The sequence below is a fragment of the Rutidosis leptorrhynchoides genome, chromosome 4, assembly GCF_046630445.1.
Source record: "Rutidosis leptorrhynchoides isolate AG116_Rl617_1_P2 chromosome 4, CSIRO_AGI_Rlap_v1, whole genome shotgun sequence".
Classification (NCBI taxonomy): domain Eukaryota; kingdom Viridiplantae; phylum Streptophyta; class Magnoliopsida; order Asterales; family Asteraceae; genus Rutidosis; species Rutidosis leptorrhynchoides.
The window spans coordinates 24101600-24114058 of record NC_092336.1 but is presented as its reverse complement, the minus strand read 5'-3'; positions in this window follow the sequence as shown (position 1 = coordinate 24114058).

The window sequence follows — 12459 nt, the reverse complement described above, 5'->3', positions numbered from 1 at the left end:
TCCAAGGTCAAAGCAGAACACCAGAAGCCGTCAGGGTTACTTCAACAACCAGAAATCCCAGAATGGAAATGGGATGGTATTACCATGGATTTCATCACGAAGTTACCAAAGACTGCCTGGGGTTACGACACCATTTGGGTGATTGTTGATCATCTCACCAAGTCTGCACATTTCTTGCCTATAAAGGAAACGGATAGAATGGAGAAACTATTACGATTATATATAAAGGAAGTTGTTTCAAGGCATGGAATACCTATTTCCATTATATCTGATCGTGATAGTAGATTTACCTCAAAGTTCTGGCAATCACTACAGGAGGCACTAGGAACTCGTCTGGATATGAGTACCGCATATCATCCGCAAACCGACGGGCAGAGTGAAAGAACAATTCAGACTCTTGAAGACATGCTCAGGGCATGTGTGATCGATTTTGGAAACAGATGGGATAAGTATTTACCGTTAGCAGAATTCTCGTATAATAATAGTTATCATGCGAGCATTAAAGCTGCACCATTCGAAGCATTGTATGGAAGGAAGTGTAGATCTCCTATCTGTTGGAATGAAGTAGGAGATCGACATTTAACTGGTCCCGAGATCATACACGAAACGACTGAGAAGATAGTACAAATCAAGGAGAGATTGAAAACAGCCCGTAGTCGCCAAAAGAGCTACGCCGATGTCCGAAGGAAACCATTAGAGTTTCAGATCGGTGACATGGTTATGCTAAAGGTGTCACCTTGGAAAGGTGTGATACGTTTTGGAAAAAGGGGTAAACTGAACCCAAGATATGTAGGCCCGTTCAAGATCATCGAACGCATTGGACCGGTAGCTTATCGACTCGAGTTACCGCAACAACTCGCCAGAGTACATAATACCTTTCACGTCTCGAACCTTAAGAAGTGTCTTGCAAAGGAAGACCTCACCATTCCTCTTGAAGAAATCCATGTCGACGAGAAACTACAATTCGTCGAAGAACCAATCGAAATCATGGACCGTGAAGTTAAACAGCTCAAGCAGAGCAACATACCGATCGTTAAGGTTCGTTGGAATGCTTGAAGAGGTCCCGAGTTTACGTGGGAACGGGAGGATCAGATGAAACAAAAGTATCCACACTTGTTTCTCGATGACGCAAAATAGGTACAATTTTAAAATTTCGGGACGAAATTTATTTAACGGGGAGGTAATGTAACGACCCGCACTTTTTCGATCGTTCTATACTTATAAGATTAATATTTACATAAATTAAACCTTACCAACATGATAAGCAATCCAAATTGTCGAGACTTATGTTTTTCGAAAAGAGTTTTACACAACGTTTGACCGTCTAGTTTGACCGATGATATCACGAACTATACAATATATGATAATTATACGTTTGTGTATATATATGTATATATACATATTTAACATGACCTAAGAATGTTTTAATATCTCATTTTGTATTAATAACAATAAGTTATAAGTATATTTTGAAACTACTAACTTAAGTTTTCAAAACGATAACCATACGTAACGTTATTTGACTTAAATACTTATGACCTATAATGTTTATACATATATCGTATAAGTAATGTATTTAATCACTTTTAAAGACTTAAATACATAAAACAATATAAGTATATTTACAAAAGATAACTATATTTGAATCCTCGTTCCGTTTTCTCAAAGATTTCTATACGTATACCTAGGGTATATGTACCCGTATCATACGCAGCTTCTAGATGTATTTACTATTGGTATATACCAATAAAAATCTGCTCCTTAGTAGCCTTAAATGATTAAGAAACATGTGGAACCAACCATTTGTCAAGTAGCATGAATTATTTAGCAAGAAAACAAAGTTAGGTATCTTTTTTTTCCTTTATAACCTAAAAACGTTTTTATGCATGCACACCATTTCTTCACCCCATTTTCTCATACTTACACTTCCATTTCTCTCTCAAAATACTCTTAACTTCATACTTGATCATCTTCAAGCATTTTACCCATCATTTAGCTTCAAAAACAACACTTAAACCTCATAAGAAAACCTTACAAAAACACTTCAAGAAATCCTTCCAAGAACACCAACTTACTTCCAATCTTTCATCCACTTCCATCACCCTTTTGGTTCTAGGTTCTTACTCCTCTTTTACAACAACCTTGTCCAAGGAACTTGAGGTAGAATCTATGTTCATAACCTTATTCGATTCATATATATATAGCTATCTTATTTTGTGGTAAAAAATTTTAACAACAAGAACATAGTTTGAATGTTTTCAAACTTGTTTGCAAACTAAATAGATCCTTCTAACTTAACTTTTAAAATACTCCAAGACCTGTAATATAACTTAAATATATGCTAATTTAACAAGGTATAACTTGGTTTTTCAAAGATTATCTTAAAAACTGTTTTTACGACGTCGGAGTGCCACCGGGGGCTGTTTTGGGTTGGATAATTAAAAACCATCTTAAACTTTGAATTGGAGGTTTATTTTCTGGAAAAATGATTTTTACTATTAATATGATAACACATAAAAATTTCATGATTTAACTCAAAGTATAAGTATTTTTAGAAAAATAATCATTTAAGGTTGTTTACATGATGGAAAATGATTAACTTCATAAGTTTCACTAAAGTTTGACCTATGCCGTGTGATTTTGAATACAAACTAAGGTATTTACAGTTCATAGTCTTAAAGAGGGACTCGATCCAAGGAGATGGCAAGTTGAATCAACGAAAACGGAGTTGTAACGAAGAAACTATGACCGAAACAAAATCGGATATCCAAGACTAGTTTAGCCACGAAAATAATTGGGAAAAATTAAATAAATCACATCTTTTTAAGTTAACATGATATTTTATATATATGTACTTATAATTCAATTTTATATGGTTCAGGATCACCCGTAAACAACACGAGAAGATTAATCATAAGATCCCATGATTGTACGCAACACGTCATTTGACAACACCGGTACTTTATGTACGCAACACGTCATTTGACAACACCGGTACCGTGGGTCAAGATTAATCTCGACCAATACATATACGATGGGGTTTTATTTATTTCGTTGGGGGTTTTATTTATTTCATTGCGGGTATATTAAACATCTAAAAATGAACCATTAAAATTGAATTACTAACAACGAACTGCTAACTACGGACTAAGGAATTATTCAAAGTATTAAAAGTATAACAAGTATATATATGTGACGTTTGTTTAAAAAGAAAAGGTATTGATATATTATATATGGATAGGTTCGTGATATCAACCGGAGACCAAGTCAAATTATATATATATCTTCAAGACGAAAGTGAGTATATAGTCCCACTTTTAAACTCTAAATATTTCGGGATGAGAATACATGTATTTTATGTTTTACGTTATGGACACAAGTAACTGAAAAATATATTCTACGTTGAGTTGTACCACTGGCATACTTCCCTGTAGCTTGGTAACTGTTATTTACAGCGGTATTGTAAGCGCGAATCCTGTTGATAGATCTATCGGGCCTGACAACCCCAACCGGACTGGACGACCAGTATTCAACGGTTGCACAGTACTTCGTTTCGTGACTACACTTGGTACGGTGTAGTAAGATTTCATAATAAAGGGAATATGCGACGTGATTAAATGTTAAGTATGGTTACCAAGTGCTCAACCACTTAGAATATTTTTATTAAACTGTTTATATACGAAATCTTGTGGTCTATATATATATATATTGCTGCCGGCATTAAACCTATATCTCACCAACTTTATGTTGACCTTTTAAAACATGTCTATTCTCAGGTGATTACTAAAGCTTCCGCTGCATTATGTTGAATTTGAGCAGGATCTTGCGTACGCATATTTGTGTCAAAAATAAAACTGCATACCCAAGGATTTGTGTTGTAAAATATGCTCGAAATCGTGTTGTTATCATTATATGTAAAGTTTGTAAGTCGAAGATTATCGCTAAACGATAATCATCTTTTTATTGTCTAAAGCTTGTAACAAAAATAATGGTTATGGTTTGTAATGTATAATATATGCAGTTTCTCTTTTAAAAATGTCGCATATAGAGGTCAATACCTCGCAATGAAATCATACGTTATCTAACACGTTCTTATGGTTAAGGACGGGTTATGACAGACTCGTCTTAATCCGAGTTACGGTTTAGGATTTATGGCCCTCCGATCGTCACTATGTCATTTTAACGTTGTGCATAAATTTCTGACCTACTTGCACTTAGACCGTCGCCACGGTCAAACGAAGACGAGTTTGCTTCTGTAAATTTTACCACACCTAAAGGACTCATATACGGAGCCATGGCCACTGGTCTCACCTTAATTCAGTAAGGGTAGAGTCCGTGGTGACTGATCAAAGTCAGCTTTTGTTTTAAACTACTTTCATAAACGAAACTTACTTTACACCTTTTGTTAAATGATGATTGATGATGACCTTTAAGACCTATTTTACATACTTATAAACCTATTGAGACGACTTACTGACTTAGTACTATTTGACTTAGGTTGAAGACTTTCGGACCAATTACTTGCACACTTTCCCGACTCTACATTACTACTACTTTACCGCTACATATCATTGTGAGTTATAGCATTCCCTTTTTACTTTAACTTATTTTGGGAACTGAGAATACATGCGGATTTTATGTTTTACATACTAGGCACGAGTACTTAAACTTATATATGTGTGGGTTATATAATGGCAGAAACATTCCCTTTAGCTCGGTAACGTTTAGTCATTGGTTTTTGAACCGGTGAACGCGAATCTTAGATATGGATCCATAGGGTTTGACATCCCCACTTGGGGTAGTCGCGCTAGCAGTCAACGAGTGTTTAATACTTCGTAAACATTTCCAAGTGTACTTTCAGGGGGTGATATATTATTAAACGTTAAGTTAGTTACCGAGTGCCTACGGTTGAGCATATACTTAAACATACTGATCTGGATTACTGTTTTGAAACGCTCTTTGTAGCACTGAAATCTTGTGGCCTACCTTACATACTGTTATACTTAAACTATAGCTCACCAACCTTTGTGTTGACGTTTTTAAGCATGTTTTTCTCAGGTGCTTAAGGTTATTTGCTTCCGCTGTCGTGCTAGTCTTGCCGTAGACACCCGCTGCTCTAGTGTTATCACCGCGTGAACTGTTTATCTTGCATTCAAACTTTAATACATTTGAAACTATGTTTTGTAACGACCTAAGTGTTACATACATTTATTCATGCTTGCTATTCGCAGAAGCATACTGTTTGTAACATCCCGCATTTTTCCGTTAAATTATTTTAACGACCGTCTTTTTTTTAGATAATATCTTCCGTTATCTAAATTCGTAGTTTCCGTTGACTAACGTTCATAATATTTCCGTTATTTAATTATAACATCACTCGTTTATGAAATGTCCCGTTCTTATTGATTAAAAACGTTCCATATTAATTGATTTCGTTGCGAGGTTTTGACCTCTATATGAGACGTTTTTCAAAGACTGCATTCATTTTTAAAACAAACCATAACCTTTATTTCATAAATAAAGGTTTAAAAAGCTTTACGTAGATTATCAAATAATGATAATCTAAAATATCCTGTTTACACACGACCATTACATAATGGTTTATAATACAAATATGTTACATCGAAATCAGTTTCTTGAATGCAGTTTTTACACAATATTATACAAACATGGACTCCAAATCTTGTCCTTATTTTAGTATGCAACAGCGGAAGCTCTTAGTATTCACCTGAGAATAAACATGCTTTAAACGTCAACAAAAATGTTGGTGAGTTATAGGTTTAACCTATATATATCAAATCGTAACAATAGACCACAAGATTTCATATTTCAATACACATCCCATACATAGAGATAAAAATCATTCATATGGTGAACACCTGGTAACCGACATTAACAAGATGCATATATAAGAATATCCCCATCATTCCGGGACACCCTTCGGATATGATATAAATTTCGAAGTACTAAAGCATCCGGTACTTTGGATGGGGTTTGTTAGGCCCAATAGATCTATCTTTAGGATTCGCGTCAATTAGGGTGTCTGTTCCCTAATTCTTAGATTACCAGACTTAATAAAAAGGGGCATATTCGATTTCGATAATTCAACCATAGAATGTAGTTTCACGTACTTGTGTCTATTTTGTAAATCATTTATAAAACCTGCATGTATTCTCATCCCAAAAATATTAGATTTTAAAAGTGGGACTATAACTCACTTTCACAGATTTTTACTTCGTCGGGAAGTAAGACTTGGCCACTGGTTGATTCACGAACCTATAACAATATATACATATATATCAAAGTATGTTTAAAATATATTTACAACACTTTTAATATATTTTGATGTTTTAAGTTTATTAAGTCAGCTGTCCTCGTTAGTAACCTACAACTAGTTGTCCACAGTTAGATGTACAGAAATAAATCGATAAATATTATCTTGAATCAATCCACGACCCAGTGTATACGTATCTCAGTATTGATCACAACTCAAACTATATATATTTTGGAATCAACCTCAACCCTGTATAGCTAACTCCAACATTCACATATAGAGTGTCTATGGTTGTTCCGAAATATATATAGATGTGTCGACATGATAGGTCGAAACATTGTATACGTGTCTATGGTATCTCAAGATTACATAATATACAATACAAGTTGATTAAGTTATGGTTGGAATAGATTTGTTACCAATTTTCACGTAGCTAAAATGAGAAAAATTATCCAATCTTGTTTTACCCATAACTTCTTCATTTTAAATCCGTTTTGAGTGAATCAAATTGCTATGGTTTCATATTGAACTCTATTTTATGAATCTAAACAGAAAAGTATAGGTTTATAGTCAGAAAAATAAGTTACAAGTCATTTTTGTAAAGGTAGTCATTTCAGTCGAAAGAACGACGTCTAGATGACCATTTTAGAAAACATACTTCTACTTTGAGTTTAACCATAATTCTTGGATATAGTTTCATGTTCATAATAAAAATCATCTTCTCAGAATAACAAATTTTAAATCAAAGTTTATCATAGTTTTTAATTAACTAACCCAAAACAGCCCGCGGTGTTACTACGACGGCGTAAATCCGGTTTTACGGTGTTTTTCGTGTTTCCAGGTTTTAAATCATTAAGTTAGCATATCATATAGATATAGAACATGTGTTTAGTTGATTTTAAAAGTCAAGTTAGAAGGATTAACTTTTGTTTGCGAACAAGTTTAGAATTAACTAAACTATGTTCTAGTGATTACAAGTTTAAACCTTCGAATAAGATAGCTTTATATGTATGAATCGAATGATGTTATGAACATCATTACTACCTTAAGTTCCTTGGATAAACCTACTGGAAAAGAGAAAAATAGATCTAGCTTCAACAGATCCTTGGATGGCTCGAAGTTCTTGAAGCAGAATCATGACACGAAAACAAGTTCAAGTAAGATCATCACTTGAAATAAGATTGTTATAGTTATAGAAATTGAACCAAAGTTTGAATATGATTATTACCTTGTATTAGAATGATAACCTACTGTAAGAAACAAAGATTTCTTGAGGTTGGATGATCACCTTACAAGATTGGAAGTGAGCTAGCAAACTTGAAAGTATTCTTGATTTTATGTAACTAGAACTTGTAAAATATATGAAGAACACTTAGAACTTGAAGATAGAACTTGAGAGAGATCAATTAGATGAAGAAAATTGAAGAATGAAAGTGTTTTTAGGTGTTTTTGGTCGTTGGTGTATGGATTAGATATAAAGGATATGTAATTTTGTTTTCATGTAAATAAGTCATGAATGATTACTCATATTTTTGTAATTTTATGAGATATTTCATGCTAGTTTCCAAATGATGGTTCCCACATGTGTTAGGTGACTCACATGGGCTGCTAAGAGCTGATCATTGGAGTGTATATACCAATAGTACATACATCTAAAAGCTGTGTATTGTACGAGTACGAATACGAGTGCATACGAGTAGAATTATTGATGAAACTGAACGAGGATGTAATTGTAAGCATTTTTGTTAAGTAGAAGTATTTTGATAAGTGTATTGAAGTCTTTCAAAAGTGTATAAATACATATTAAAACACTACATGTATATACATTTTAACTGAGTCGTTAAGTCATCGTTAGTCGTTACATGTAAGTGTTGTTTTGAAACCTTTAGGTTAACGATCTTGTTAAATGTTGTTAACCCAATGTTTATAATATCAAATGAGATTTTAAATTATTATATTATCATGATATTATCATGTATGAATATCTCTTAATATGATATATATACATTAAATGTCTTTACAACGATAATCGTTACATATATGTCTCGTTTAAAAATCATTAAGTTAGTAGTCTTGTTTTTACATATGTAGTTCATTGTTAATATACTTAATGATATATTTACTTATCATAGTATCATTTTAACTATATATATATATCCATATATATGTCATCATATAGTTTTTACAAGTTTTAACGTTCGTGAATCACCGGTCAACTTGGGTGGTCAATTGTCTATATGAAACATATTTCAATTAATCAAGTCTTAACAAGTTTGATTGCTTAACATGTTGGAAACATTTAATCATGTAAATATCAATCTCAATTAATATATATAAACATGGAAAAGTTCGGGTCACTACAGTACCTACCCGTTAAATAAATTTCGTCCCGAAATTTTAAGCTGTTGAAGGTGTTGACGAATCTTCTGGAAATAGATGCGGATATTTCTTCTTCATCTGATCTTCACGCTCCCAGGTGAACTCGGGTCCTCTACGAGCATTCCATCGAACCTTAACAATTGGTATCTTGTTTTGCTTAAGTCTTTTAACCTCACGATCCATTATTTCGACGGGTTCTTCGATGAATTGGAGTTTTTCGTTGATTTGGATTTCATCTAACGGAATAGTGAGATCTTCTTTAGCAAAACATTTCTTCAAATTCGAGACGTGGAAAGTGTTATGTACAGCCGCAAGTTGTTGAGGTAACTCAAGTCGGTAAGCTACTGGTCCGACACGATCAATAATCTTGAATGGTCCAATATACCTTGGATTTAATTTCCCTCGTTTACCAAATCGAACAACGCCTTTCCAAGGTGCAACTTTAAGCATGACCATTTCTCCAATTTCAAATTCTATATCTTTTCTTTTAATGTCAGCGTAGCTCTTTTGTCGACTTTGGGCGGTTTTCAACCGTTGTTGAATTTGGATGATCTTCTCGGTAGTTTCTTGTATAATCTCCGGACCCGTAATCTGTCTATCCCCCACTTCACTCCAACAAATCCGAGACCTGCACTTTCTACCATAAAGTGCTTCAAACGGCGCCATCTCAATGCTTGAATGGTGTAACGACCCGCATTTTTTTTCGATCATTCTATACTTATAAGATTAATATTTACATAATTTAAACCTTGCCAACATAATAAGCAATCCAAATTGTCGAGACTTATATTTCCGAAAAGAGTTTTACACAACGTTTGACCGTCTAGTTTGACCGATGATATCACGAACTATACAATATATGATAATTATACGTTTGTGTATATATATGTATATATACATATTTAACATGATTAAAGAATGTTTTAATACCTCATTTTATATTAATAACAACAAGTTATATGTGTATTTTGAAACTACTAACTTAAGTTTTCAAAACGATAACTATACGTAACGTTATTTGACATAAATACTTAAGACATATAATGTTTATACATATATTGTATAAGTAATGTATTTAATCACTTTTAAAGACTTAAATACATAAAACCATATAAGTGTATTCACAAAAGATAGCTATATTTGAATCCTCATTCCATTTTTCACAAAATTTCTATACGTATACCTAGAGTATTTGTACTCGTATCATACCTAGCTTCTATACGTATTTACTATTGGTATATACATGTCATATCACCACCTAACCAGCCTTTTTCAATGCCTTATGTATAAGGTAATTGATTTTGGAAGCTTATTGACTAATTATACAAAATAACAAACAAAATTTTTGTTCTTATCTTCCATAATCACGTTTTTAAAGGGGTCATGGGAACCTCATTTTGATTCAAGTATTACTCTCATTTTTCTAGCAAAACACACACTCTTCCATAGCCTTAAAACCCTTAATCAATTCAGCAAAGTTTCCAAGAAGATCTAGCTTCAAAAACCATACTAAAACACCATAAGAAAACCATACAAAAACACTTCAAGAAAACCCTCCAAGAACACCAACTTACTTCCAATCTTTCATCCACTTCCATCACCCTTTTGATTCTAGCTTCTTACTTCTCTTTTACAGCAACTTCATCCAAGGAACTTGAGGTAGAATCTATGTTCATAACCTTATTCGATTCATATATATATAGCTATCATATTTTGTGGTATACAAGTTTAACAACAAGAACATAGTTTGAATGTTTTCAAACTTGTTTGCAAACTAAATAGATCCTTCTAACTTAACTTTTAAAATACTTCAAGACCTGTAATATAACTTATGTATATGCTAATTTAACAAGGTAAAACTTGGTTTTTCAAAGTATAAGTATTTTTGGAAAAATGGTCATTAAATGATTTTGTTGTAACAAAATGTTTAACTTCATATGTTTCACTAAACTTTCACTTATGCCGTATGATTTTGAATACAAACCAAGGTATTTACAGTTCATAGTCTTAAAGAAGAACTCGATCCAAGAAGATGGCAATTTGAATCAACGAAAACGGACTTGTAACGAAGAAACTATGACCGAAACAAAATTGGCTATCCTAGACATTTTCAACTTCGGGATTCATTGGAAAAATTTACATAAAATCACATACTTCTAAGATAACATGATATTTTATATATATGTACTCATAATTCAATTTCATATGGTTCAGGATCACCCGTAAGCAACACGAGAAGATTAATCATAAGATCCCATGATTGTACGCAACACGTCATTTGACAACACCGGTACTTTATGTACGCAACACGTCATTTGACAACACCGGTACCATGGGTCAAGATTAATCTCGACCAATACATATACGTTGGGGTTTTATTTATTTCGTTGGGGGTTTTATTTATTGCGGGTATATTAAACATCTAAAAATGAACCATTAAAAATTGAATTGCTAACCTCGGACAGCTAACTTCGGACTAAGGAAATATTCAAAGTATTAAAAGTATAACAAGTATATATATATAACGTTTGTTTTAAAATGAAAACATATTGATATATTATATATGGATAGGTTCGTGATATCAACCGGAAGACCGAGTCAAAATATATATATCATCAAGACAAGAGTGAGTATATAGTCCCACTTTTAAACTCTAAATATTTCGGGATGAGAATACATGTATTTTATGTTTTACGATATGGACACAAGTAACTGAAAAATATGTTCTACGTTGAGTTGTACCACTGGCATACTTCCCTGTAGCTTGGTAACTAATATTTACAGCGGTATTGTAAACGCGAATCCTGTTGATAGATCTATCGGGCCTGACAACCCCAACCGGACTGGACGACCAGTATTCAACGGTTGCACAGTACTTCGTTTTGTGACTACACTTGGTACGGTGTAGTAAGATTTCATATTAAAGGGAATATGCGACGTGAAAATGTTAAGTATGGTTACCAAGTGCTCAACCACTTAGAATACTTTTATTAAACTGTTTATATACGAAATCTTGTGGTCTATATATATATTGCTGCCGGCATTAAACCTATATCTCACCAACTTTATGTTGACCTTTTTAAAACATGTCTATTCTCAGGTGATTTCTAAAGCTTCCGCTGCATCATGTTGGATCTAACCAGGATCTTGCGTACGCATGTTTGTGTCAAAAATAAAACTGCATATCCGAGATGTTGTATTGTAAAATATGCTAGAAACCGTGTTGTTGTCATCATTTGTAAAGTTTGTAAGTCGAAGATTATCGCTAAACGTTAATCTTCTTTTTATTGTCTAAAGCTTGTAACAAAAATAATGGTTATGGTTTGTAATGTATAATATATGCAGTTTCTCTTTTAAAAATGTCGCATATAGAGGTCAATACCTCGCAATGAAATCATACGTTATCTAACACGTTCTTATGGTTAAGGACGGGTTATGACATGTGGTATCAGAGCGTTGGTCTTAGCGAACCAGGTTTGCATTAGTGTGTCTAACCAAGAAGTTGTTAGGATACATTAGTAAAGTCTGGACTTTGACCGGGTCTGATTTTAAAAACCATTGCTTATCACTGTTGGTTAAAAATTTATATGTAAATATTATGTAAGTACTAATGGGTTAGTTGTTATGTGATAGATGTCGGGCTCGAAACTTATTATCACATTCAGCGACTCCGAATCAGAACCTTCAGATTGTGTTTCAGTCATTAACATATCCGATGACGAAAGTGGTATTTTTGGAGAAGACTCACAATTTCCGGATGAACCAACTATAGAAATATCGGAAAGTGAACCCGAGGAGGAAAGTGA